A 27,530-nucleotide genomic window follows, 5' to 3' on the forward strand; every position below is an offset into this window, starting at 1 on the left:
CAAATCTACAAGTGTGTAGGGCCCTTTACATTGATAGTGCAAGATCAACACTATCAACTGTGCAAACTAGACTGCACATAAATGCCATAAAATTTATCTGAAATTTTAGTAAATAAGGCCCGTTGCTGTCCGGGTCACGCAGCCGTCACGGCCCGCCCCCATACGGTCCGGTCATGTCTGCGTTGTCCGGACTGTGCCCCCAAAATGGCGGCACAACGCCGCTGGCCCGACTCCTCCTGCCCAGTGACCGCCTATGCCTGTCAATCAGGCAGAGGCGCTCACTGGGCAGAGATGCTGATCGCATCTCTGGCATGTGCCGGTGCACTGCGGCACCAGCACACACGCACTTCAGACCTGATCTCCTGTTGTGTGAATATGCACAGCAGGGAACAGGTCTGAATTAGGCCCTATATACAGCTGTCGGTAAGGCAGGGATGTGCTGCTGCCAGTGAGGCAGGGATGTGCTGCTGGTAGTGAAGCAGTGATGTGCTGCTGTCAGCGAAGCAGTGCTGTGCTGCTGTCAGCGAGGCAGAAATGTGCTGCTGTCAGCGAGGCAGGGATGTGCTGCTGTCAGCGAGGCAGGGATGTGCTGCTGTCAGCGAGGCAGGGATGTGCTGCTGTCAGCGAGGCAGGGATGTGCTGCTGTCAGCGAGGCAGGGATGTGCTGCTGTCAGCGAGGCAGGGATGTGCTGCTGTCATTGAAGCAGGTATGTGCTGCTGCAGTGAGGCAGAGATATGCTGCCCACTATCTCCCTGTCACCCCTGCCTGAGTCACACACTTTCCCTGTCACCCCTGCCTCTGTTACCCACTATCTCCCAGTCAGCGCTGCCTCAGTCAACCACTATACCTGCGATCCCTGCCTCAGTCACCCACTATACCAGTCACCCCTGCTTTAGTCACTCACTGTCACCCTATCACCCCTGCTTCAGTCACCCACTATCCCTGTCAACCCTGCCTCAGTCACCCACTATCTCCCAGTCACCCCTGCCTCAGTCAGCCACTATCCCTGTCACCCCTGCCTCAGTCTCTTACTGTCCCTGTCACCCCTGCCACAATCATCCACTTTCACCCCTGCCTTAGTCATTTATTATCCCTGTCACCCACTTTCTTCCCATACTTACCCAACCCCTTCCTATCACCCCTCCCTCAGTAACCCACTATCTCCCTGTCACCCACTATCTCCCAGTCACCCCGGCCTCAGTCACCCACTATCTCCCACTCATACATGCTTCAGTCACCCACTATCTCCCAGTCATCCCTGCCTCAGTCACCTACTGACACTAGTGATGACATTCTACCCAACGGAGGATTTTTGATACTTCCAGCTTTGCCATGCAGTTTCGAGTGCCGCCTAGTTTCGAGTGCCGCCTTGATGATTTGTGTACACTACCGTGGTGGCGTTGTCAGATTGTACTTGAACAGGCCTGTTCTGTACTAGAGGCAGGGCCAGTGTCAATTAATTGAACACTGCCTGCAATTCCAGAATGTATATCAGGAGGAGAGATTCCTCCCTGGTTCACCGACCCTGGAGAAAGTGTTGCTCCAACACCGTGGCCCAGCCCAAAAGACTGGCATCCATTGTCAGGAGGACACAGTTGGAGATCCAGAAGGGATGGCCCCTGCTCAACTGTTGGTCCTGTAGCCACCAGCTCAGTGTCAGACGAACCTCCGGAGTCAAGGAGATCATTTGAGACATTATCCGATGAGGCAGGCCGTCCCACTTGGAGAGGATTAACCTCTGCAGAGGGCGGTAATGAAATTGAGCGTACTCTACCATATCGAAAGCCGACACCATGAGGTCTAGTACTTGCATCGCCGTGTGTATCAACACTCTTGGGCGAGAGAGAAAGATACTGTCCTGAATTTTCAGGACTTTCTCTGGAGACAGAAACAATTGTTGGCTGTGTGTGTCCAGCAGTGCCCCTAGGTGCACCATGTTCCGAGCAGGGACCAGCGAGGACTTTTTTCAGTTGATGAGCCACCCGTGGACTTGTAGGAATTGGACCGCCAGTTCCAGATAACTGTGGAGAACCTCTTGGGAGTTCACCAGGATCAGCAAGTCGTCCAGATTTGCCAGGATCCTGATTCTCTGATGGTGAAGGGTCGTCATCACGGCCATGACCTTGGTGAATATCCGAGGTGCCATGGCCAAACCAGAAGGCAGGACTTGAAATCCAAAAACAAACCAGGCACAACACTGCTTAGCTTCCATCATCAGATGAGATTGGACATATCCAGTGTGATGCGGCTGTAGATGATTTTTGCTGTTTCTAACTTCAACATCAATGAATAAGTTTCAAAATAGAATGCATCAAGAGAACGGTGTTGGTAGTATAAAACTACCTACAGCACCTGGTATTCCCAGGTGGTCTCACATCCAAGAACAAACCAGGCCTAAAATCAGGTGATATTGGGCATATACAGTGTGGTGTGGCTGTAGATGAGCTTAGTGGTTTCTGTTAGAGTTCTTCTACTTCTAACTACTCGTACATAAATGAGTAAGCGGACGATTTATTAAACCTGGTGAAATGATAATTTGCATGGTGATAAAGTACCAGCCAATCAGCTCCTAATTGCCATGTCACAGGCTGGGTTTGAAAAATGACAGTTAGGAGCAGACTGGCTTGTACTTTATCACCTTGCACTTTATCAGTTCACTGAACTAATCTCCTCTTGCGCTATAAATAGTATGATATGGCTCAAAGTTCAATAAAAACAAATAAATATATATATATATATATATATATATACACACACACACACACACACACACACACATGTATGACCGGCACTCCAACAACAACATGTAAATACCTGGGTGCCTTCCCGTGGCACTACAAGGCCCAGCAGACAGCACGAATTGGTGGGCGGCACTCCAAGGATTTGAAAGAAGAATCACAGCTACACAAGCTTTAAGTCATCAACGTTTCAGACGCCTTTTATTTGCGCCTGACGAAAGGCGCAAATAAAAGGCGTCTGAAACGTTGATGACTTAAAGCTTGTGTAGCTGTGATTCTTCTTTCAAATCCTTGGAGTGCCGCCCACCAATTCGTGATATATATATATATATATATATATATATATATATATATATATACACATACATACATACATACATACACTTTACAATAAACTATTAGACCGGTCAAATAAAATCACTAACAATATATTTGCATAGCTATAGGAGGTGGATCTTAGATAAACTCTGTGCACAGAGAAATTTTCAAAAATAAAAATCAGTCCATATATTGGATTAAAAAATCAATTTACCAGCTGTAATTCGCACCCATGTAGTAGATAACATATTTATAAGTTGTTATATATTGGAATTCCTCAATATGCTGCCACTTGGCAAAGGAGATGATATTGTGCAAAATAACCGCTCCACACTGGAGCCTTACGTGTAGCTTGCACCAGTTGTTATAACACGGGAGAGTCATTGGACCCTTATACCAGCCTTATTTGCACCCCCAAAATATACCATCATCTAGCGGTAATATCCGTGGACTAAACGGAGATCGGGAGAACACAACCGTGACTGTGGTGTCTGCATACGGCACTTGGAGGCGTGGACTCATAGAGCTTGGAAGTCGGGTAATTATTCAGCACAGCAGGCGCCAGTGAAGCGCCGTTCCCGCAGCCCGAGACCGTCTCTTCTGTCATTGGACTCTCCCGTGTTATAACAACTGGTGCAAGCTACACGTAAGGCTCCAGTGTGGAGCGGTTATTTTGCACAATATCATCTCCTTTGCCAAGTGGCAGCATATTGAGGAATTCCAATATATAACAACTTATAAATATGTTATCTACTACATGGGTGCGAATTACAGCTGGTAAATTGATTTTTTAATCCAATATATGGACTGATTTTTATTTTTGAAAATTTCTCTGTGCACAGAGTTTATCTAAGATCCACCTCCTATAGCTATGCAAATATATTGTTAGTGATTTTATTTGACCGGTCTAATAGTTTATTGTAAAGTGTGTATATATATATATATTTATATGTAATAAAAAATATAGAATATGAAAATTATTTATTTGTTTTTATTGAACTTTGAGCCATATCATACTATTTATAGCGCAAGAGGAGATTAGTTCAGTGTTCCAGTGTTACCGGAGACTTTAAAGTGCCGGTTCTTTTTTACTTGATTTACCCCAAGTCAAGCTCTCTCCTGCAGCTTAAGTATACATTAATTGCAGTATTATTTGTACATAATTTTTAATACCAGTAATTTGATCACCAGAATATGGTGATGATGTATTAGCGCCTGGTTATATTCTTTTGTATTTTTTTTACTTTATCAGTTCACCAGGCTTAATAGATCTGCCCCAATGTTTCAAAATGGAATGCATCAAGAGAACGGTGTTGGTATTGTAAAAATACACACAGCTCCTGGTATTTCCTGGTGGTCTCCCATCCAAGTACTAAAACCAGGACCAACACTGCTCAGCTTCCATGATCAGGAGAGATTGGGCAAATCCAGTGTGCTGTGGCTGTAGATGAGCTCGTGGTTTCTGTTAGAGCTCTTCTACTTCTAACTTCTGGTACATAAAAGAATATGTGTAAAAATTAAATGTACAGTACCAAGAAAAGGGTGTTGGTAGTTTAAAAACACCTAAATAATCTGATAATACATGGATGGGAGACTGCTTGGTAGTAACAAAGTCCAATACTGCTTTGCTTCAAAGATCAAATGAGATTGGGCATATCCAGTGTGGTGTGGCTTTAGATAAGCTTTGTGGTTTCTGTTAGAGCTCTTCTACTTCTAACTACTGGTACATTAATGAATATGTATAAGGTTGTAGTTTATCCAATATCCCTTTACTACCTTACCTTCCCCCCCCCCCCCCTCCCCTCCCCTCCTTATAGCTTCCTTTGTTCTCTCCTCCTCGTGTGTGCGTTATTTGTTTTCTCATACATCCTAGAGGATGCTGGGATCACATTAAGAACCATGGGGTATAGACGGGATCCGCAGGAGACATGGGCACTTTAAGACTTTCAAAGGGTGTGAACTGTCTCCTCCCTCTATGCCCCTCCTCAGGGCCGAAACTAGGACTAACGGCACCCGGGGCAAGACAGAAATTTTGTGCCCCCCCCCCCATAAATAAATAAATATATAAATATATAAATATATATATATATATATATATGTATGTGGCTGTGTACATATATACACGCGTGTGTGTGTGTATTATATATATATATATATATATATATATATACACACACACACACACACACACACACACACACACACACATCTATCATGTGTGTATTACTGGTGTCTGCTGGTCTGAGGGATATCTGTGTTGAATTTGTTTGTTATTTTTTTTATTTTTCTATTTTATTATATATATATATATATATATATATATATATATATATATATATATGTATATATCTGTATATCTGTAGCTGTCACAGTGGTGAAAATGAGCAGTAGTTTGAATGAGCTGCAGGGGTTAACACCAGTCACAGTGAATATGTGTGTGTGTTTTACCTCCGTCTCTCGCTGTCCTGCTTCCATCCATCACTGTGCTGTCGGGCTGAATGCAATGCTGTGTGGGGCCAGAAAAAGGTCAGTAGCTGACCACATTCGTAGCTCGTGCGGGCGGGCAGTATACTTTTTTGGGCTTGCCGCCGCTTCTTAGGAAGGGAAACTAGACGTTACCCTGACTCCCTAGCTCCAGCAGCCGTGGCCAGCTTTCTGCAATGCCTCATGGGATTTGTAGTCTCTATGCTACTGCATAAAGTCTAAGCAGTAGCACACATGACTACAAATCCCATTTTCTTCAATAGATTCTCTGCTGTGTCAGACCCAGCTGATCCCAACGCCCTATCAAATCCCGCGCCCGGGTCACATGCCCCCCTAGCCCCTCCCTAGTTTCGGCTCTGCCCTCCTCCAGACTCCAGTTTTAGAATTGTGCCCAGTGAGACTGGATGCACTACAGGGGAGCTCTACTGAGTTTCTCTGAAAAGACTTATGTTAGTTTTTCTTATTTTCAGGGAGGCTGCTGGCAACAGTCTCCCTGCTTCGTGGAACTTAGGGGAGAGAAGTATGACCAACTTCTAGTGAGTTAAATGGCTATGCTTCTGGCTGACAGGACACCATTAGCTCCTGAGGGTGCTGATCGCTAGGTACGCCTAGATGCCCACTCCCGTAGCCTGCCATCACCCCCTTACAGAGCCAGAAGTCAGAAGACAGGCGAGTAGCAGAAGAACAGAAAACTTCTTCTCCAGTGACGGCATTCTGAGGTACCACGCAGCGAGCGGAATGCTGTGCGCCATGCTTCCACACAAACACAGGCACTGCAGGGTGCAGGGCGTGTGGGTGGGGAAGGGGGGCACCCTGGGCAGCATAAATTCCTCACAAAAGGCTGGCAAAAGTGGACATTAGTGCCTGGGCACTGTACTTACCCCGCCAGCGTAATTAATTATTTGTTTCTGAGCGGGACAGAAGCGTGCCATTACAGCGGCGGGGCTTCTTCCTCACCTCACCAGCACATCTATAGAGCGTAACAAGTCTATCACTATAGAGTTTATTATTTCCCAGACTGTGTACTTTTGGCGCTGGATTGTGAGCTGAAAAATCCTCTGTCCCTCTGACAGATTTACTGTAGGTCTATCCCCCATAAGCCGATGTGTCTGTGGGTACTTGGTACATGTGTGTCAACATGTCGGTGGCTGAATGTTTTTCCCAAGAGGAAACTATATTAGTAATGCAGACATATGATAGTGGCCCTGTTGGCACCACCAATAACTGACTGGGTGAAAGTTTCAGTAATATCAGAGTGAGGTTGGATAAATCTGTGTCCCAGACACAGACGTAGAGAAAAGATGTGATGTTCATGGCTATGCTTCTTTTCACTCAGGCCCGCAAAAATGTTACTACACATCGATACTGACTCGGATACTGATTCATATGTCGGCCATAATATTTCCTGATTAGATCCAATATTGGCAAGGAGCATTCAGTACATGATTGTGGATATTAAGGACATATTAACATCACTGAGGACCCTGCTGTTCCTGACAAAGGGGTATATATGTATGTATATATAGATATATAATGAAAGCTGATGTAACGTTCCTCCATCTCTGTTTGAGAAAGTCTGGGCCAGCTCGACAAGATGGTTTCAAATCCCCAAAAGGTTTCCGGTTGTTTATTCATTTCCTGCTGCGGACAGAATAAAATAAGATTTTACTTACCGATAAATCTATTTCTCGTAGTCCGTAGTGGATGCTGGGACTCCGTAAGGACCATGGGGAATAGCGGCTCCGCAGGAGACAGGGCACAAAATAAAAGCTTGAGATATCAGGTGGTGTGCACTGGCTCCTCCCCCTATGACCCTCCTCCAAGCCAGTTAGGATACTGTGCCCGGACGAGCGTACATAATAAGGAAGGATATTGAATCCCGGGTAAGACTCATACCAGCCACACCAATCACACCGTACAACTCGTGATCTGAACCCAGTTAACAGTATGATAAATTTAAAGGAGCCTCTGAAAGGATGGCTCAACAATAATAACCCGAATTTTTTGTAACAATAACTATATACAAGTATTGCAGACAATCCGCACTAGGGATGGGCGCCCAGCATCCACTACGGACTACGAGAAATAGATTTATCGGTAAGTAAAATCTTATTTTCTCTAACGTCCTAAGTGGATGCTGGGACTCCGTAAGGACCATGGGGATTATACCAAAGCTCCCAAACGGGCGGGAGAGTGCTGATGACTCTGCAGCACTGAATGAGAGAACTCCAGGTCCTCCTCAGCCAGGGTATCAAATTTGTAGAATTTAGCAAACGTGTTTGCCCCTGACCAAGTAGCTGCTCGGCAAAGTTGTAAAGCCGAGACCCCTCGGGCAGCCGCCCAAGATGAGCCCACTTTTCTTGTGGAATGGGCTTTTACTGATTTTGGCTGTGGCAATCCTGCCACGGAATGTGCAAGCTGAATTGTACTACAAATCCAACGAGCAATCGTCTGCTTTGAAGCAGGAGCACCCAGCTTGTTGGGTGCATACAGGATAAACAGCGAGTCAGTTTTCCTGACTCCAGCCGTCCTGGAAACATATATTTTCAAGGCCCTGACAACGTCCAGCAACTTAGAGTCCTCTAAGTCCCTAGTAGCCGCAGGTACCACAATAGGTTGGTTCATGTGAAATGCAGAAACCACCTTAGGTAGAAATTGAGGACGAGTCCTCAATTCCGCCCTGTCAGAATGAAAATTTAGGTAAGGGCTTTTACATGATAAAGCCGCCAATTCTGACACACGCCTAGCTGAAGCCAAGGCCAACAGCATCGACACCTTCCACGTGAGATATTTTAAATCTACCGTAGACAATGGTTCAAACCAGTGTGATTTTAGAAATCTCAACACAACATTGAGATCCCAAGGTGCCACTGGAGGCACAAAAGGAGGCTGTATGTGCAGCACCCCTTTCACAAATGTCTGAACTTCAGGTACTGAAGCCAGTTCTTTCTGGAAGAATATCGACAGGGCCGAAATTTGAACCTTAATGGACCCTAATTTTAGGCCCATAGACAGTCCTGTTTGCAGGAAATGCAAGAAACGACCCAGTTGAAATTCCTGTGTAGGGGCCTTCTTGGCCTCACACCACGCAACATATTTACGCCAAATGCGGTGATAATGTTTTGCGGTTACTTCCTTTCTGGCTTTTACCAGAGTAGGGATGACTTCTTCTGGAATGCCCTTGTCCTTCAGGATCCGGCGTTCAACCGCCATGCCGTCAAACGCAGCCACGGTAAGTCTTGGAACAGACAAGGCCCCTGCAGTAGCAGGTCCTGTCTTAGAGGTAGAGGCCACGGTTCGTCCGTGAGCATCTCTTGAAGTTCCGGGTACCAAGACCTTCTTGGCCAATCCGGAACCACGAGTATAGTTCTCACTCCTCTCCTTCTTATGATTCTCAATACTTTCGGTATGAGGGGCAGAGGAGGGAATACATACACTGACTGGTACACCCACGGCGTTACCAGAGCGTCCACTGCTATTGCCTGAGGGTCCCTTGACCTGGCGCAATATCTGTCCAGTTTTTTGTTTAGACGTGACGCCATCATGTCCACCTTTGGTCTTTCCCAACGGTTTACAATTTGGTGGAAGACTTCTGGGTGAAGTCCCCACTCTCCCGGGTGAAGGTCGTGTCTGCTGAGGAAGTCTGCTTCCCAGTTGTCCACTCCCGGAATGAACACTGCTGACAGTGCTATCACATGATTTTCCGCCCAGCGAAGAATCCTTGCAGTTTCTGCCATTGCCCTCCTGCTTCTCGTGCCGCCCTGTCTGTTTATGTGGGCGACTGACGTGATGTTGTCCGACTGGATCAACACCGCCTGACCCTGAAGCAGAGGTTTTGCTTGAATTAAGGCATTGTAAATGGCCCTTAGTTCTAGAATGTTTATATGAAGAGATGTTTCCATGCTTGACCACAAGCCCTGGAAATTCCTTCCCTGTGTGACTGCTCCCCAGCCTCTCAGGCTGGCATCCGTGGTTACCAGGATCCAATCCTGAATGCCAAATCTGCGGCCCTCTAGTAGATGAGCCCTCTGAAGCCACCACAGGAGAGACACCCTTGTCCTTGGCGACAGGGTTATCCGTTGATGCATCTGAAGATGCGATCCGGACCATTTTCCCAGTAGATCCCACTGAAAAGTTCTTGCATGGAATCTTCCGAATGGAATCGCTTCGTAAGAAGCCACCATTTTTCCCAGGACCCTTGTGCACTGATGCACTGAGACCTGTCCTGGTTTTAGGAGGTTCCTGACTAGCTCGGATAACTCCCTGGCCTTCTCCTCCGGGAGAAACACCTTCTTCTGGACTGTGTCCAGAATCATTCCTAAGAACAGTAGACGTGTCGTTGGAATCAGCTGCGATTTTGGAATATTTAGAATCCATCCGTGCTGACTTAGCACTACCTGAGAGAGTGCCACTCCGACTTCTAACTGTTCCTTGGTTCTTGCCCTTATCAGGAGATCGTCCAATTAAGGGATAATTAAGATGCCTTTTCTTCGTAGAAGAATCATCATTTCGGCCATTACCTTGGTAAAGACCCGAGGCGCCGTGGACAATCCAAACGGCAGCGTCTGAAACTGATAATGACAATTTTGTACTACAAACCTGAGGTACCCTTGGTGAGAAGGATATATTGGGACGTGGAGATAAGCATCCTTGATGTCCAGCGACACCATATAGTCCCCCTCTTCCAGGTTCGCTATCACCGCTCTGAGTGACTCCATCTTGAATTTGAACCTTTTTATGTAAGTGTTCAAAGATTTTAGATTTAATATTGGTCTCACCGAGCCGTCCGGCTTCGGTACCACAAATAGTGTGGAATAATACCCCTTCCCCTGTTGTAAGAGGGGTACCTTGATTATCACCTGCTGGGAGTACAGCTTGTGAATGGCTTCCAGAACTGCCTCCCTGTCGGAGGGAGACTTTGGTAAAGCAGACTTCAGGAACCGATGAGGAGGAAACGCCTCGAATTCCAGTTTGTACCCCTGTGATACTACCTGTAGAATCCAGGGATCCACTTGCGAGTGAGCCCACTGCGCGTTGAAATTCTTGAGACGGGCCCCCACCGTGTCTGAGTCTGCTTGTAAAGCCCCAGCGTCATGCTGAAGACTTGGCAGAAGCAGGGGAGGGCTTCTGCTCCTGGGAAGCGGCTGCATGGTGCTGCCTTTTTCCTCTTCCTCTGTCCTTGGGCAGAAAAGAGTGACCTTTTGCTCGCTTGTACTTATGGGAACGAAAGGACTGAGTTTGAAAAGACTGTGTCTTTTTCTGTTGATGTGAAGTAACCTGGGGTAAAAAGGTGGATTTTCCAGCCGTTGCCGTGGCCACCAGGTCTGTTAGACCAGCCCCAAATAACTCCTCCCCCTTATACGGCAATACTTCCATGTGCCGTTTGGAATCTGCGTCCCCTGACCACTGTCTGGTCCATAATGCTCTTCTGGCAGAGATGGACATTGCGCTTACTCTTGATGCCAGGGTACAAATATCCCTCTGCGCATCACGCATATATAGCAATGCATCCTTTAAATGTTCTATAGTTAACAGAATATTGTCCCTATCCAGGGTATCAATATTCTCAGTCAGGGAATCCGCCCATGCGACTCCAGCACTGCACATCCAGGCTGATGCGATTGCTGGTCGCAGTATAACACCAGTATGTGTGTATATACTTTTCAGGATATTTTCCAGCCTCCTATCAGCTGGTTCTTTGAGGGTGGCCGTATCAGGGGACGGTAACGCTACTTGTTTAGATAAACGTGTGAGCGCCTTATCTACCCTAGGGGGTGTTTCCCACCGTGCCCTAACCTCTGGCGGGAAAGGGTATAGTGCTAATAACTTATTAGAAATTAGCTGTTTTTTATCGGGGGAAACCCACGCTTTATCACACACCTCATTTATTTCCTCAGACACAGGAAAAACTATTGGCAGTTTTTTCACACCCCACATAATACCCGCCTTTGAGGTATTTGTAGTGTCAGAAAGGTTCAATGCCTCTTTCATTGCCGTGATCATGTAACGTGTGGCCCTACTGGACATTACGTTTGTCTCGTCACCGTCTACACTAGATTCAGTATCTGTATCTGGATCCGTGTCGACCCACTGAGGTAGCGGCCGTTTTAGGGCCCCTGAGGGTGTCTGAGACGCCTGAACAGGCACTAATTGATTTGCCGGCTTTCTCATGTCGTCAGTTTTTTGTAAATTGCTGACATTATCACTTAATTGCTTAAACACAATCATCCAGTCAGGTGTCGACTCCCTAGGGGGTGACATCACTAACACAGGCAACTGCTCCGCCTCCACCTCATTTTCCTCCTCATACATGTCGACACACGCGTACCGACACACAGCACACACACCGGGAATGCTCTGATAGAGGACAGGACCCTACTTAGCCCTTTGGAGAGACAGAGGGAGAGTCTGCCAGCACACACCCAGCGCTATATATATATACAGGGATAACCTTATATAAGTGTTAATCCCTTATAGCTGCTGTTAATCTAGTTATTTGCTGCCAAAATGCCCCCCCTTCTCTTTTTCACCCTGAATCAGATGCAGTACTGCAGGGGAGAATCAGGGAGCCGTCCTTCCAGCGGAGCTGTGAGGGAATAATGGCGCCAGTGTGCCGAGGAGATAGGCCCCGCCCCTTCACGACGTCCTTAACTCCCGCTTTTTTGTGTAAAATGGCAGGGGAAAAAATACATCCATATAGCCCTGGAGCTATATGTGATGTATTCCTTTTGCCAGCTAAGGTATATGTGTGTTATATTGCGTCTCAGGGCGCTCCCCCCCAGCGCCCTGCACCCTCAGTGACCGGAGTGTGAAGTGTGCTGAGAGCAATGGCGCACAGCTGCGGTGCTGTGCGCTACCTTAGTCTTGAAGACAGGATGTCTTCTGCCGCCGCTTTCACCGGACCTTCGTCTCTTCTGGCTCTGTAAGGGGGACGGCGGCGCGGCTCCGGTGACCCATCCAGGCTGAACCTGTGATCGTCCCTCTGGAGCTAACGTCCAGTAGCCTAAGAAGCCCAATCCACTCTGCATCAGGTGAGTTCGCTTCTTCTCCCCTTAGTCCCACGATGCAGTGAGCCTGTTGCCAGCAGGACTCACTGAAAATAAAAAAACCTAACTAAACTTTTATTCTAAGCAGCTCTGGAGAGCTACCTAGTTTGCACCCTTCTCGGCCGGGCACAAAAATCTAACTGGCTTGGAGGAGGGTCATAGGGGGAGGAGCCAGTGCACACCACCTGATATCTCAAGCTTTTATTTTGTGCCCTGTCTCCTGCGGAGCCGCTATTCCCCATGGTCCTTACGGAGTCCCAGCATCCACTTAGGACGTTAGAGAAAGTGGGAGTCACCCCCTCTTCTGCACGGGGCCCTGTTACAAATCCAGCGGATCGTATGCAGGAAGCTACATTATTTCTAGTTATGTAACCTCGGGTACATTACTTAGACCTGCCATTACATGCGCATGGGTGAGTAGTAGTATTCAAGAATTGGTCGAATACCTCGTCATCCGATATAGATATCTTGGAGAGATGGGATACTCCTTACGTTGGATCATATCAAGGACACTGCAGCATACTTACGACTGCAAGGGATATAGGACTCTTGAGTTCACGGGCAAATTTCATGGCAGTCTCGGATAGGAGGGCATTGTGGATTCACCAAGGGAATGCTGATGCTGACTCCAAGAAGAAAGGGAGTCTCTTCCCTATGAAGGTGAAGCCTTGTTTGGTGACGGCCTAGTTAATTTGATCTCGGCAGCTCCCGAAGGTAAGTCAACCTACTTGCCTTATGTTCCCTCTCAACGGATGAAGACGCATCATTGTCTAACGCAGTCATTTTGGCCCAATAGATATGCAAGAAGTTAAGATTCCCCTTTCTTTGCAGGTAGAGGAAGGAGAAGAGAGAAGAGGTCTGTAGCCTCTTCAAGATCGCAGGAGCAGAGATCGTCCTCTGCTTCTGCCAAATCCACTGCATGACGCTAGGGCTTTCTTGCAGGAGCCCGCACCAGTGGGGGCACGTCTAAAACACTTCAGTCAGTTCTGGATTAATTTAGACCTGGACTCGTGGGTTTTACAAATAGTGTCACAAGGGTACAAACTGGGGTTTCAAGACGTTCCCCCTCACCGATTGTTCAAATCGGCCTTAGTCAGCAGGGAGAAGGTTTTTATTCAAGCCTCTTCGTGGTCCCGATGCCGGACGGCTCAGTCAGACCAATCTTAAATCTGAAATCCCTCAATTTATACCTAAAGAAATTCATTTTCAAGATGGAATCTCTCAGGGTAGGGATCTCCAGTCCGGAGGAAGGAGATTTCATGGTTTTGGTAGACATAAGGATGCCTAATTACATGTTCCCGTTTAGCCACTGCATAAAGCTACCTGAGGTTTGCAATTCAGGATTGTCATTACCAATTTCAGACGTTGCCGTTTGGTCTGTCCACGGCTCCGAGGATTTTCACCAGGGTGATAACGGAAATTATGGTTCTCCTTCGCAAGCAAGGAGTCACAATTATCCCGTACTTGGATGATCTCCTGATAAAGGCGAGATCCAGGGACCAGTTGGTGCAAAACATCTACTCTCCCTGACAGTTCTTCAACAACATGGTTGGCTCCTAAACTTGCCAAAATCGCAGTTAGTCCCAATGACGCGGTTGTTGTTTTTGGGAGTCATACTGGACACAGAAGAGGCTTTCTTCCAGTGGAAAGGCTATGGAGATCCAGAGTCTGGTCAAACAAATTCTAAAACCAGCAAGAGTGTTAATCCATCAATGCATTCTGTTGCTGGGGAAGATGGTTGCGGCCTACGAGGCCATTCAGTTTGGCAGGTTCCATGCCAGAGTGTTCCAGTGGGACCTGTTGGACAAGTGGTCCGGACCTCACCTACACATGCACCGGAGGATAATCCTGTCTTCCAAGACCAGAATCTCACTCCATTGGTGGCTGCACAGTTCTCACCTCCTAGAGGGGCGATGGTTCGGGATCCAGGACTGGATCCTAGGGACCACGGATGCAACCCTCCGAGGCTGGGGAGCAGTCACACAGGTGGAAAACATCCAAGGAAGATGGTCAAGTCAGGAAAGTTGTCTCCACATAAATATTCTGGAGTTAAGGGCCATTTAATAACTGCAGACACAGTAAGCACTGGGACGGGTGCCCAGCATCCTCTACGGACTAAGAGAAAAGGATTTACCGGTAGGTATTAAAATCCTATTTTCTCTAACGTCCTAGAGGATGCTGGGGACTCCGTAAGGACCATGGGGATAGACAGGCTCCGCAGGAGACATGGGTACTTTAAGAAAGACTTTAGTTCTGGGTGTACACTGGCTCCTCCCTCTATGCCCCTCCTCCAGACCTCAGTTTGATACTGTGCCCAGTGGAGACTGGGTGCTTTTCAGGAGCTCTCCTGAGCTTTCTGACAGAAAGTATTTTGTTAGGTTTTTAATTTTCAGGGAGCACTGCTGGCAACAGACTCCCTCATCGAGGGACTGAGGGGAGAGAAGCAGCCCTACTCTCCGAGTTGTAAGGTCCTGCTTCTTAGGCTACTGGACACCATTAGCTCCAGAGGGATTGGTACGCAGGATCTCACCATCGCCGTCCGTCCCAGAGCCGCACCTCCGTCCCCCTTGCAGAGCCGGAAGATAGAAGCCGGGTGAGTATGAGAAGAAAAGAAGACTTCAGAGGTGGCAAAAGACTTCATGATCTTCACTGAAGTAACGCACAGCACTGCAGCTGTGCGCCATTGCTCCCATACACCTCACACACTCCAGTCACTGTAAGGGTGCAGGGCGCAGGGGGGGGGGGGGGGGGGCACCTGGGCAGCAATATAAACCTCTTTTTGGCAAAACTATAACACATATACAGCTGGGCACTGTATATATGTATGAGCCCCCACCAATTTTACAGTTTAAGCGGGACAGAAGCCCGCCGCCGAGGGTGCGGGGCTTCTCCCTCAGCACTCACCAGCGCCATTTTTTCTTCACAGCACCGCTGAGAGGAAGCTCCCCGGACTCTCCCCTGCTTATACCATAGTAGACAAGAGAGTTGAAAAGAGGGGGGGGGCACATAATTCGGCGCAAATTACATACAGCAGTACTACTGGGCAAACATTAAGTTACTGTGTATTCCTGGGTTATATAGCGCTGGGGTGTGTGCTGGCATACTCTCTCTCTGTCTCTCCAAAGGGCCTTGTGGGGAAACGGTCTTCAGAAAAAGCATTCCCTGTGTTTGTGGTGTGTCGGTACACGTGTGTCGACATGTCTGAGGAAGAAGGCTATATTAGAGAGGAGCAGGAGCAAATGAATGTGGTGTCTCCACCGACAGCTGATTGGATGGATATGTGGAATGTTTTAAATGCTAGTGTAAACTCATTGCACAAAAGATTAGACAAGGCTGAAGCTTTGGGACAGTCAGGGTCTCAACCCATGCCTGATCCTATGTTGCAGGGACTGTCAGGGTCTCATAAGCGCCCACTATCCCAGATTGTTGACACAGATACCGACACGGATTCTGACTCCAGTGTCGATTACGATGATGCAAAGTTACAGCCAAAATTGGCAAAATCCATTCGATATATGATTATGGCAATAAAAGATGTTTTGCACATCAGAGAGGAACCCCCTGTCCCTGACAAGAGGGTACATATGTACAAGGGAAAAAAGCCTGAGGTAACCTTTGAGGGGGTCACACGAGCTGAACGAGTTATGTGAAAAAGCTTGGGAATCTCCAGATAAAAGACTGCAGATTTCCAAAAGGATTCTTATGGCGTATCCTTTCCCATCAATGGATAGGTTACGAGGGGAATCCTCCCCTAGGGTGGACAAAGCATTAACACGCTTATCCAAGAAGGTAGCCCTCCCGTCCCAGTATACGGCTACCCTCAAAGAGTCTGCTGACCTCAAACAGGAGATTACCCTGAAGTCCATTTATACACATTCAGGTACCTTACTCAGACCGGCAATTGCGTCGGCCTGGGTGTGTAGTGCTGTAGCGGCATGGACGGTTACCTTATCTGAGGGGATGGATACCATAGATAAGGATACTATTTTATTGACCCTGGGGCATATAAGAGATGCTGTCCTATATATGTGTGTATGCAAACTACAGGTGGTGCTGCAGGGCTCACACCCTTTTACTTGTCTTGTAGAGCAACTCTGGAGCTGTTACTGGGTCCAGCTGCTGCAAGAAATCAGCTTGAATGCTTCAGGGGCTGGGGCATGGCCAACATGAGCCCACACTGATGGGGGGTGGGGGTGTATAAAGCGATTTAGGTGTCATCCAAGCGCAACCCCACAAAGGCCGCCATGCCCTGCGTGACCCTTTTCTCTTTTCATATGCAGACGAGGGTTGCAGCCAACTATGTCCACTGCTTGGATGACATCACCATATGCAAATCCATCTGCTGCAGGCCTTCCCCCAGGAATGCTTGCACTAGTTGTTGCATTTGGTTTGTTGTTTGGGGGTGCTTCAGTATTAGGCAGCCTTCTGCCCTCCCACATTCGTCTGAAAATGTGTTCTCCCTGCAGTTTTTGTCCCCAGATGAGAGTTCCCTTGTGCTGCCTCAGTTGAATCTCCTTAACTTGACAGGGGTGTGCCCGAGCAGCCGCCCTCCACAGCCCTATCCCAACACATACTTATCTTGCATATGAGATCTTTCGATCATGAAGATAGTTCTCAAAGGGTGAGGTTCATCCATTACATTTTAAAGTAGGAAGGTACAAATTACATATTCAAATTACATATATGTGCTGGATTCAAATGTTTTCCCCCCTTCCTTTCTCAATTGTGCCCATCAGCAGCTATTCTAATGTTGCTGCCAATGGGTGTGACACATTAATTTCTTCTGTGGGGTACACTGGACTCCACAAGGATTCACATTGGGGTGTAGAGTAGGATCTTGATCTGAGGCACCAACAGGCTCAAAGCTTTTGACTGTTCCCAAGATGCTCAGCGCCCCCTCCTCTATAACCTCGCTTCCATGAACAGGGAGCTCAGTTTGTAGTTGGTGCCTTCAGTAGCAGGCCACTTAACAGGGGGCTGCCTCAGGCAGCCTATTCTTAGCTATTAATTTTGGCAAGAAAAGAAGAACTTTTTTTCATAAGAATCTACAAGGGCTGCAGCAGGCTAGGTCTAATAGACTTCTTTACTGCAGCTCCATCACTCCCAGTGGCGCAGTATACTCCCGTGCCCCGGTTGCTGGGTCACTGCAGCGGAGGCTCCGGTTTCTTCCTAAGGTCAGTCACACACACACCACCCTCCGGGATCACGAGGCCGCTGATGGGGGCGGGCCGTGTGCGCACTGGCGTGGACACTGATTACTGGGCAGCCGCTCCACTAGCCACCAGGGACAGTTAAGGAGCACAGCTCTGGGGTTTTTTCTCCTATATTAACCCCATTTTGTACTACCCGCAGTGCATTGTGATAGGTAATGGGGCCTGATTCAGGTTGGATCGCAATCCAACTGCAAAAACTGCTAAGAGCATACGCATCCGCCTGCATTTTCTGCGGCACCCCGCAGATAATGCGATCGCCTCTGCCTGTGAATCGGTGAAGGGGGGGGGGGGAGGGGGGTCAACAACACTCCATTTCCAAGTCGGAGATGGAGCGGTGCGGGGGCACGGTTTCAAAATGGGGTTGGCAACGGAGAAACAGGAGGTGTGGTCAGAGCAGCTGCATGACATCACATGGGCCGGACTCTGCCAGTGGAGCCCCAGCGTCATGAGGTAGATTTTGTAGAGGCCGGGGAGGACTTCTGTTCCTGGGAACTAGCTGTGTTGTGCAGCTTTATTCCTCTGCCCCTACCTCTGGCAAGAAAGGACGCACCTCGCACTTTCTTGTTTCTTTGTGACCGAAAGGACTGCATTTGATAATGCGGAGCTTTCTTATGCTGTGAGGGAACATAAGGTAAAAATTTGATTTTCCAACTGTAGCTGTGCGTGTTAATGCTTTGTCCATCCTAGGGGAGGATTTCCATCGTAACCTATCCGTTGATGGAAAAGGATACGCCATAAGAATCCTTTTGGAAATCTGCAGTCTTTTATCTGGAGATTCCCAAGCTTTTTCACATAACTCGTTCAGCTCGTGTGACCCCCTCAAAGGTTACCTCAGGCTTCTTTCCCTTGTACATATGTACCCTCTTGTCAGGGACAGGGGGTTCCTCTGTGATGTGCAAAACATCTTTTATTGCCATAATCATATATCGAATGGATTTTGCCAATTTTGGCTGTAACTTTGCATCATCGTAATCGACACTGGAGTCAGAATCCATGTCGGTATCTGTGTCAACAATCTGGGATAGTGGGCGCTTATGAGACCCTGACAGTCCCTGCAACATAGGATCAGGCATGGGTTGAGACCCTGACTGTCCCAAAGCTTCAGCCTTGTCTAATCTTTTGTACAATGAGTTTACACTAGCATTTAAAGCATTCCACATATCCATCCAATCAGGTGTCAGCGAGGACACCACATTAATTTGCTCCCAATCCTCTCTAATATAGCCTTCTTCCTCAGACATGTCGACACACGTGTACCGACACACCACACACACAGGGAATGCTTTTTCTGGAGACAGTTTCCCCACAAGGCCCTTTGGAGAGACAGAGAGAGAGTATGCCAGCACACACCCCAGCGCTATATAACCCAGGAATAACACAGTATCTTAATGTTTGTCCAGTAGCGCTGCTGTATGTAATTTGCGCCGAATTTTGTGCCCCCCCCCCTCTTTTCAACCATCTTCTCTACCGTGGTATAAGCAGGGGAGAGTCCGGGGAGCTTCCTCTCAGCGGTGCTGTGGAGAAAAAATGGCGCTGGTGAGTGCTGAGGGAGAAGCCCTGCCCCCTCGGCGGCGGGCTTCTGTCCCGCTTAAACTGTAAAATTGGCGGGGGCTCATACATATATACAGTGCCCAGCTGTATATATGTTATATTTTTGCCAAAAAGAGGTTTATATTGCTGCCCAGGGTGCCCCCCCTGCGCCCTGCACCCTTACAGTGACCGGAGTATGTGAGGTGTATGGGAGCAATGGCGCACAGCTGCAGTGCTGTGCGTTACCTCAGTGAAGATCATGAACTCTGCGGAGCCCGTCTATCCCCATGGTCCTTACGGAGTCCCCAGCATCCTCTAGGACGTTAGAGAAACTAGGATTTTAATACCTACCGGTAAATCCTTTTCTCTTAGTCTGTAGAGGATGCTGGGCACCCGTCCCAGTGTGTACTGTGTCTGCAGTTATTAAATGGCCCTTAACTCCAGAACATTTATGTGGAGACAACTTTCCTGACTTGACCATCTTCCTTGGACGTTTTCCCCCTGTGTGACTGCTCCCCAGCCTCGGAGGGTTGCATCTGTGGTCCCTAGGATCCAGTGCTGGATCCCGAACCATCGCCCCTCTAGGAGGTGAGAACTGTGCAGCCACCAATGGAGTGAGATTCTGGTCTTGGAAGACAGGATTATCCTCCGGTGCATGTGTAGGTGGGATCCGGACCACTTGTCCAACAGGTCCCACTGGAACACTCTGGCATGGAACCTGCCAAACTGAATGGCCTCGTAGGCCACAACCATCTTCCCCAGCAACCGAATGCATTGATGGATTAACACTCTTGCTGGTTTCAGAATTTGTTTGACCAGACTCTGGATCTCCATAGCCTTTCCCCTGGAAGAAAACCTCTTCTGTGTCCAGCATGACTCCCAAAAACAACTACCGCGTCATTGGGACCAACTGCGATTTTGGCAAGTGTAGGAGCCAACCATGTTGTTGAAGAACTGTCAGGGAGAGTGCAATGTTTTGCACCAACTGGTCCCTGGATCTCGCCTTTATCAGGAGATCATCCAAGTACGGGATAATTGTGACTCCTTGCTTGCGAAGGAGAACCATCATTTCCGCCATCACCCTGGTAAAAATCCTCGGAGCCGTGGACAGACCAAACGGCAATGTCTGAAATTGGTAATGACAATCCTGAATTGCAAACCTTAGGTAGCTTGATGCAGTGGCTAAATGGGAACATGTAAGTAGGCATCCTTTATGTCTACCAAAACCATGAAATCTCTTTCCTCCGGACTGGAGATCACTACCCTGAGAGATTCCATCTTGAAATTGAATTTCTTTAGGAAGAAATTGAGGGATTTCAGATTTTAGATTGGTCTGACTGAGCCGTCCGGCTTCGGGACCACGAAGAGGCTTGAATAAAAACCTTCTCCCTGCTGACTAAGGCCAATTTGAACAATCGGTGAGGGGGAACGTCTTGAAACCCCAGTTTGTACCCTTGGGACACTATTTGTAAAACCCACGAGTCCAGGTCCGAATGAATCCAGAACTGACTGAAGAGTTTTAGACGTGCCCCCACTGGTGTGGGCTCCTGCAAGAAAGCCCCAGCGTCATGCAGTGGATTTGGCAGAAGCAGAGGACAATCTCTGCTCCTGCGATCTTGAAGAGGCTACAGACCTCTTCCTTCTCCTTCCTCTACCTGCAAAGAAAGGGGAATCTTAACTTCTTGCATATCTATTGGGCCAAAATGACTGCGGTAGATAATGATGCATCTTCATCCGTTGAGAGGGAACATAGGGCAAGAAGGTTGACTTACCTGCGGGAGCTGCCGAGATCAAATTAACTAGGCCGTCGCCAAACAAGGCTTCACCTTCATAGGGAAGAGACTCCCTTTCTTCTTGGAGTCAGCATCAGCATTCCCTTGGTGAATCCACAATGCCCTCCTATCCGAGACTGCCATGAAATTGGCCCGTGAACTCAAGAGTCCTATATCCCTTGCAGTCGTAAGTATGCTGCAGTGTCAACAGGCCAACTAAACCCTCCCCCCTCCTTTTACCCCATCACTTTGTCCAGTCCCTGTGGTCCATACTGTATTGCCATTATTATGCATGTTGCTGTGCTGGTCCTTTTCTGAATGTCCCTGCCACCGCCACCGAAGAGCTGGATAGCCCAGTATGAAAACCACCTGCCGGCCTCACTGACGGTCCGAGTCAAAGGCTCCATTTTTTTTTTAAAGATCCCTCTGCCAAGTTAAGGGGGGCTTAAGGGGGCCCCAGAGATATCAGTGTACTGGGGCCCAAGATTTCTGTTGCTGGCCCTGACCCTCAGGGGCGTATCTACCCCTTGGCCAGGATGTCACTTGCCAGGAGCACCATCCAGGTTTCAGTTGGGGGATTAGAGTTCATACAGTAATTAAATGTTTTCATATTGAGAACTACATCTCCCAGCATATACAGTGTGCTGGGGATGCTAACAAGCTTTATTTAAAAGTTTAAAAAACATTGCTTTTATAATTGCAATGGTTAAAAAGGGAGAGCTATAAATCAATTTATCAGTGAATGATCGCAGTTTGAGCCGTTACATTTTACTGAACCACCTATCCCTCCACACTCACTACCTGTCCTCAGGATACATTTACCATCCTGGCAGACGGTATACCGGCGGTCATTTGACCGATGTTGGAATCCTGACACCACTTGGGAGACTGGTGCCGGCACACAGACAGCCAACATCCCGAAGGTGAGTATTGGAGGGAGGGTTAGGAGTCGGACCAGGGGAGGTGGTGTAAGGGAAGGCACTAGGAGGGGGGGGGGGTAGCCCTAGCTGCCACCCCCTGAGGGTTAGCCCTATCCGCCACCCCCCCCAGAGGGTTAGTATTAGGATTGGGGATCATGTGACCTCTGGAATCCCGAGCGCCGGATGCCATACCCAACCCCCTTTACTTTTTCAGGCATTTCTATCTCTCCTCTCTCTATGGTGTTCCAATTGCCCACTTTCCCTTGTGCTTTACTCTCTCTCTCTCTCTCCTTTGTTTAGAGCATCAGTTTCTGTAGTCCACTTATACCCTTATTTTTTCCAGTGTTTCACTAACTCTCTGATGTAATGAGGATGTATGGTCTAGAGGGATCAGTAATGCATTGTACTGTATAGAGGCGTCAGGGATGTAGCGTAGGGAATAGAGGCGTCAGGGATGTAGCGTAGGGAATAGAGGCGTCAGGGATGTGTCGTAGGGAATAGAGGCGTCAGGGATGTGGCGTAGGGAATAGAGGCGTCAGGGATGTGGCGTAGGGAATAGAGGCGTCAGGGATGTGGCGTAGGGAATAGAGGCGTCAGGGATGTGGCGTAGGGAATAGAGGCGTCAGGGATGTGGCGTAGGGAATAGAGGCGTCAGGGATGTGGCGTAGGGAATAGAGGCGTCAGGGATGTGGCGTAGGGAATATAGGCATCAGGGATGTACTAGCAGGTATATAGAGGTCAGTGTACTGTAAAGAGGGGTCAGTAATGCAGTGATGGTTATAGAAAGGTCAGTGATGTAGTGTAGGGTATAGAGGGGTCAGTTATGTAGTGTGGGGTAAAGAGGGGTCAGTAAAGATACTAAGCTGAAGTACTTAGAACACTTCTTGAATTAAGACACAACCTGCAAGAAAAAGTATGCAATATGGGTGAAAAGGCAAATGTCAGAGGTCTGATACAAGTGACCAGCTCCATACCTTGCACCACATAGCGTTATGTTAAACTGGGATATGTTCTTTTTTGGTGTGTGTGGGTGTGTGTGGGTGCCAAAGGCTGCCTGCCTTATTGCTCCTCCCCCATCCGGCTCCCAAGCACCTGTGCTGCCCAGTGATCCAGGAGCCTGCTGCTAGGAAGAAGTGGCCGAGCTTCAGCAAGCGAGTCTGGAAACTGGCGGAGGAAGTCATGATAACCAGATAATGGGGAGTGGAGAGCCAGTTCCAAGGTAATACTTTATACAGCTGGTTGAGATCCTGGTCGGTGGATATGGATTCCAAGAAAACCCTGGAGGTGCTTCCTTTCAAGGGAGACACTCTCTTTGGAGAAGACCTCAATAAGATTGTAGCTGATCTGGCTACTGCTAAAACAACTTGCCTACCTAGTATGACTCCTACCACGCAGAAGGCTAAAAGTACTTTTCCTTGGCCCTTTCATCCTCCAGGTAAAGCGTACCCATGGTCAGGCATACCCAAAGCAAGCTCATGCTTCCAGACCTGCCAAGCCCAGACTGAAGCAAGCCTGGGCTGCCCGTCAGCCTGCTTCCAAAACGGACAAGCCTGCCGCATGACGGGGCGGGCCTCCCTCTGGGGGATCCCAGGGTGGGGGGCCCGACTTCTAGGTTTGGCATAGAAAGGTATAATTCTAAGATAGAGAATTCTATTTGGAGCTCACCTTGTACTTTGTGAAGAAATAATCAGCATTGTGGCTGAGCAGATACATGTAGTGCGTGGCTGCAAACTGCATGGATCTGCTGCGTTGCAATGCTGATACTTTTTTTTTTCAAAGTACCAATAGCTTCATATAATGTTCACAATTTTTATGCAGGATCAAATAGCTCAATGGGTAGGGTGTTTGATTAGAATTCAACAGGTTATAGGTTTGAATCCTGGGTATTGTAGTTTGAGATGTGTTATTTAATAAAGCATGTTATTCTGACTGCCGGCATCCTATCACCTGGGATATCATACTAAATAAATGGAGTTGATCAATTTTTTTTTTTTTTTTATTAAACTAGGGACAATTTCCAGATACTTTTATTTATAACTGAGATTGCCCCCTGGAACTTCACATCAGTTGACAACTATGCATGAGTGGGCAGTGCTTGCCCTGGATCTGCCCACCCATTTGTGTGCCATCATAAAAGAAAGCATAACTGACAGTTATCCTGGGCGTACACTACACAATTATCTGTCAGGCTATCTATCCAGTCTGGATGGATGGAATAAAAATCTGGTAATGTATAGGAGCAAATGTCGATTAACCATTTGCTCCCAAACACTAGAAAAGTGGTCAAAAATGGTCATTACACAAATTGGTTAAACCCAAAATTTAACCAATTTGTTTAGGGGACCATTTTTGTCCATTTTCTAGTGTTTGAGAGTAAATCGTTGATGGTCATTTGCTCACATAGATAACCGGATTTCTATTCCAATCAGCCAGTGTTGGAGAGATGGTCTGCCAGATTACATAATGCATACCAGAGCCATAACTAGACTTTTTAGTGCCCTGTGACAGAGAATTATATGCCCCCCCCCACTATTTTTGCAATATGGACAAAAGGCGCATGCCTCGTGGGGAAGGGGCATAACAAGATTGGTCTCAGAGAAAGCACATGAGATATGAAGATATATCTAGTATACTTGACACTCATTGGTTTGTGGTATTGCCGGGGGGCCCTCCTTAAATGCATATACAGTCACACATGGCTTGCTTGTGCAAATGGCATATCAGCAGTCAGCACTAACTGGTGACATGCCATTTGTACAAGTAAGCCATGTGTGACTAATATATAAACACACTTTATTAAATAACACCTCAAACTACCATACCCAGGATTCAAACCTATAACCTGTTGAATTCTAATCAAACACCCTACCCATTGAGCTACTTGATCCTGCATAAAAATTGTGAACATTATATGAAGCTATTGGTACTTTGCAAAAAAATATTATTAGCATTGCAACTCAGCAGATCAATGCAGTGTGCAGCCACACACTCCATATATCTGCTCAGCCACAATGCTGATTATTTCTTCACAAAGTACAAGGTGAGCTCCAAATAGAATTCTCTAGCTTAGATTATACCTTTCTATGCAAGGGTAAATAGCTCAATTGTTTGACTGCAATGCCACAGGAAATGGTTTGGATCCAAGACAGTGTGACTGAATAATAAAGAAACCTTAAGATGAGTTCATGAATGTTGTAAAAGTATTAGTGAGAGAAGGGGTCAGGAGCATGCTAGGCTGCAAAAAATAAGGTAGGCTGCAAGTGAAAGTAATGATCTCCTATATATTTTCCCAGATCTGTCACTCTGTGTGGCTAACTCTGGGGGAAGTCACATCAATGGGCGGAGACGGCATCTGCAGGACGATACACTAGTGCCAGCAGCAGACCGTAACAAAGTGACAGATTAGGGAGAATATATAGGAGGTAGGGAGGTGGCCATGGTACATGGCTGACCAAGGGACACTAGCTCATGTACCCCTTTACCACTGAGGCTAGCCACCAAGGATGGACCTGTCACCAGTGCACATGCAATAACCTCTTCTGCTGCCCTCTTTGCAACTCAGATTGCCCAGTGCTCCCCTTCGCTAACAGTCCACAAAGTTTCCCCATCTCACGATCTGCCTCCTCACCGCCACTTTCATCTCTACAGCACACGCGCATATCATACAAGATCCCATCATGCGTACGTAGGTCTGAAATGCCAGAGGGAGGTTGGGGGGAGATTGGCATGCGCCAGCAACACCACACAGCTCACTGTGACCACAGTGGAGAGGCGCTGCAACAGGACAATACACCAACCTCGGAGCAAGGAACTGCGTCGGTCAGGAGGAGAACTATTTCAATAGCATAAAAAGGTTAGTGCGTCCCACCCTATGGACACCAGACTCATCAAGTCACTGTTGCCAGAGTCTCATACAATGACTCTGAACCTCTAAGCACACTATTTGACTGTCCACACCCTGCTGTGCCTATTACCCATCTCCTCCACCACCCTCAACACTGACCCACACATCATTCACCCACAAAGATACAATAAAGGTAGTTTGGATAAATTAGCTAAATGAAATGGATTTAACCAATTTATCTAAATGACCATTTTTGGATGTTTTCCAGTGTTTGTGAGCAAATGGTCAATTGTCATTTGCTGCCACATATTAGCATAATTTTGTTTCAACTAGAAAAAAAAAAATTGGACAGATAATCTAAGTATGGATCCAGTTTAAAGGTCCGTATTCACGGCCCGATTTTGGGGAGATGTGTGCTGAGCGAACTGCTCAGCACACATCTCTCCCCCCGCTCAGCACAGCGTGATGTGTGCTGAGCGTACGGGGGGTGGGGGGGCGCTCATTTCACCCCCTGTGTAGGGCATTCTGTGTGTATCCAGCTTAACAGGTGTGAGCATCATACAACTACTGACTTGCGAGTAACTATACAGCAGCTCCATACCTTGTGACTTGAAGAAACACCAGTTAACCCCGGGAATGCTGCAGTCAAAGCAACAATTCCTCTTCTTACATTCCGCTGCACTTATTGTGGGGTAGCCGCAATCCCTTCTGCTGTACGGTTCCACATTACATTGTTTCTTGTCACTTCCTGTTGATGCAGTAAGGAAACATCCAGGAATTACAGCAGCTTAGTTTTTTTTTTTTTTTTAACTGGTGCAATTTAGCTAAAACAGCTAACAGGAAATTTCCACTTAAATGGTATTTTCTAATATTATCTGACCATGACTAAGAATAAAGGATACACAAGATAAACTCTTATAGCTATGGACCTTATCCATGTTTAAGCTCCATCAAATCTGTAATCAATAGCACTACATGCTCCCACTCTACCACTGTACTGTATACTCTACCTGTGTTTTTAATAGAGATGAGCGGGTTCGGTTTCTCTGAATCCGAACCCGCCAGAACTTCATGTTTTTTTTCACGGGTCCGAGCGACTCGGATCTTCCCGCCTTGCTCGGTTAACCCGAGCGCGCCCGAACGTCATCATGACGCTGTCGGATTCTCGCGAGGCTCGGATTCTATCGCGAGACTCGGATTCTATATAAGGAGCCGCGCGTCGCCGCCATTTTCACACGTGCATTGAGATTGATAGGGAGAGGACGTGGCTGGCGTCCTCTCCGTTTAGAATTAGAATAGATTAGAGAGACACTTGATTTACTAATTTTGGGGAGCATTAGGAGTACTCAGTAGTGTACAGTGCAGAGTTTTGCTGATAGTGACCAGTGACCACCACTTTTATTTATAATCCGTTCTCTGCCTGAAAAAATCGATACACAGCACACAGTGACTCAGTCACATACCATATCTGTGTGCACTGCTCAGGCTCAGGCCAGTGTGCTGCATCATCTATATATATTATATATCTGTCTGACTGCTCAGCTCACACAGCTTATAATTGTGGGGGAGACTGGGGAGCACTACTGCAGTGCCAGTTATAGGTTATAGCAGGAGCCAGGAGTACATAATATTATATTAAAATTAAACAGTGCACACTTTTGCTG

General features: G+C 47.4%; 1 long non-coding RNA gene across 1 annotated transcript in view; it reads left to right on the top strand.

Annotated features, from left to right (window-relative positions):
- Positions 1-27,530, top strand: part of LOC134947585 (uncharacterized) — a 254,924-nt gene that overhangs the window by 109,858 nt on the left and 117,536 nt on the right. The gene's annotated exons all lie outside the window — the stretch shown is intronic.

This window comes from Pseudophryne corroboree, chromosome 8 (genome assembly GCF_028390025.1).
Source record: "Pseudophryne corroboree isolate aPseCor3 chromosome 8, aPseCor3.hap2, whole genome shotgun sequence".
NCBI lineage: Eukaryota > Metazoa > Chordata > Amphibia > Anura > Myobatrachidae > Pseudophryne > Pseudophryne corroboree.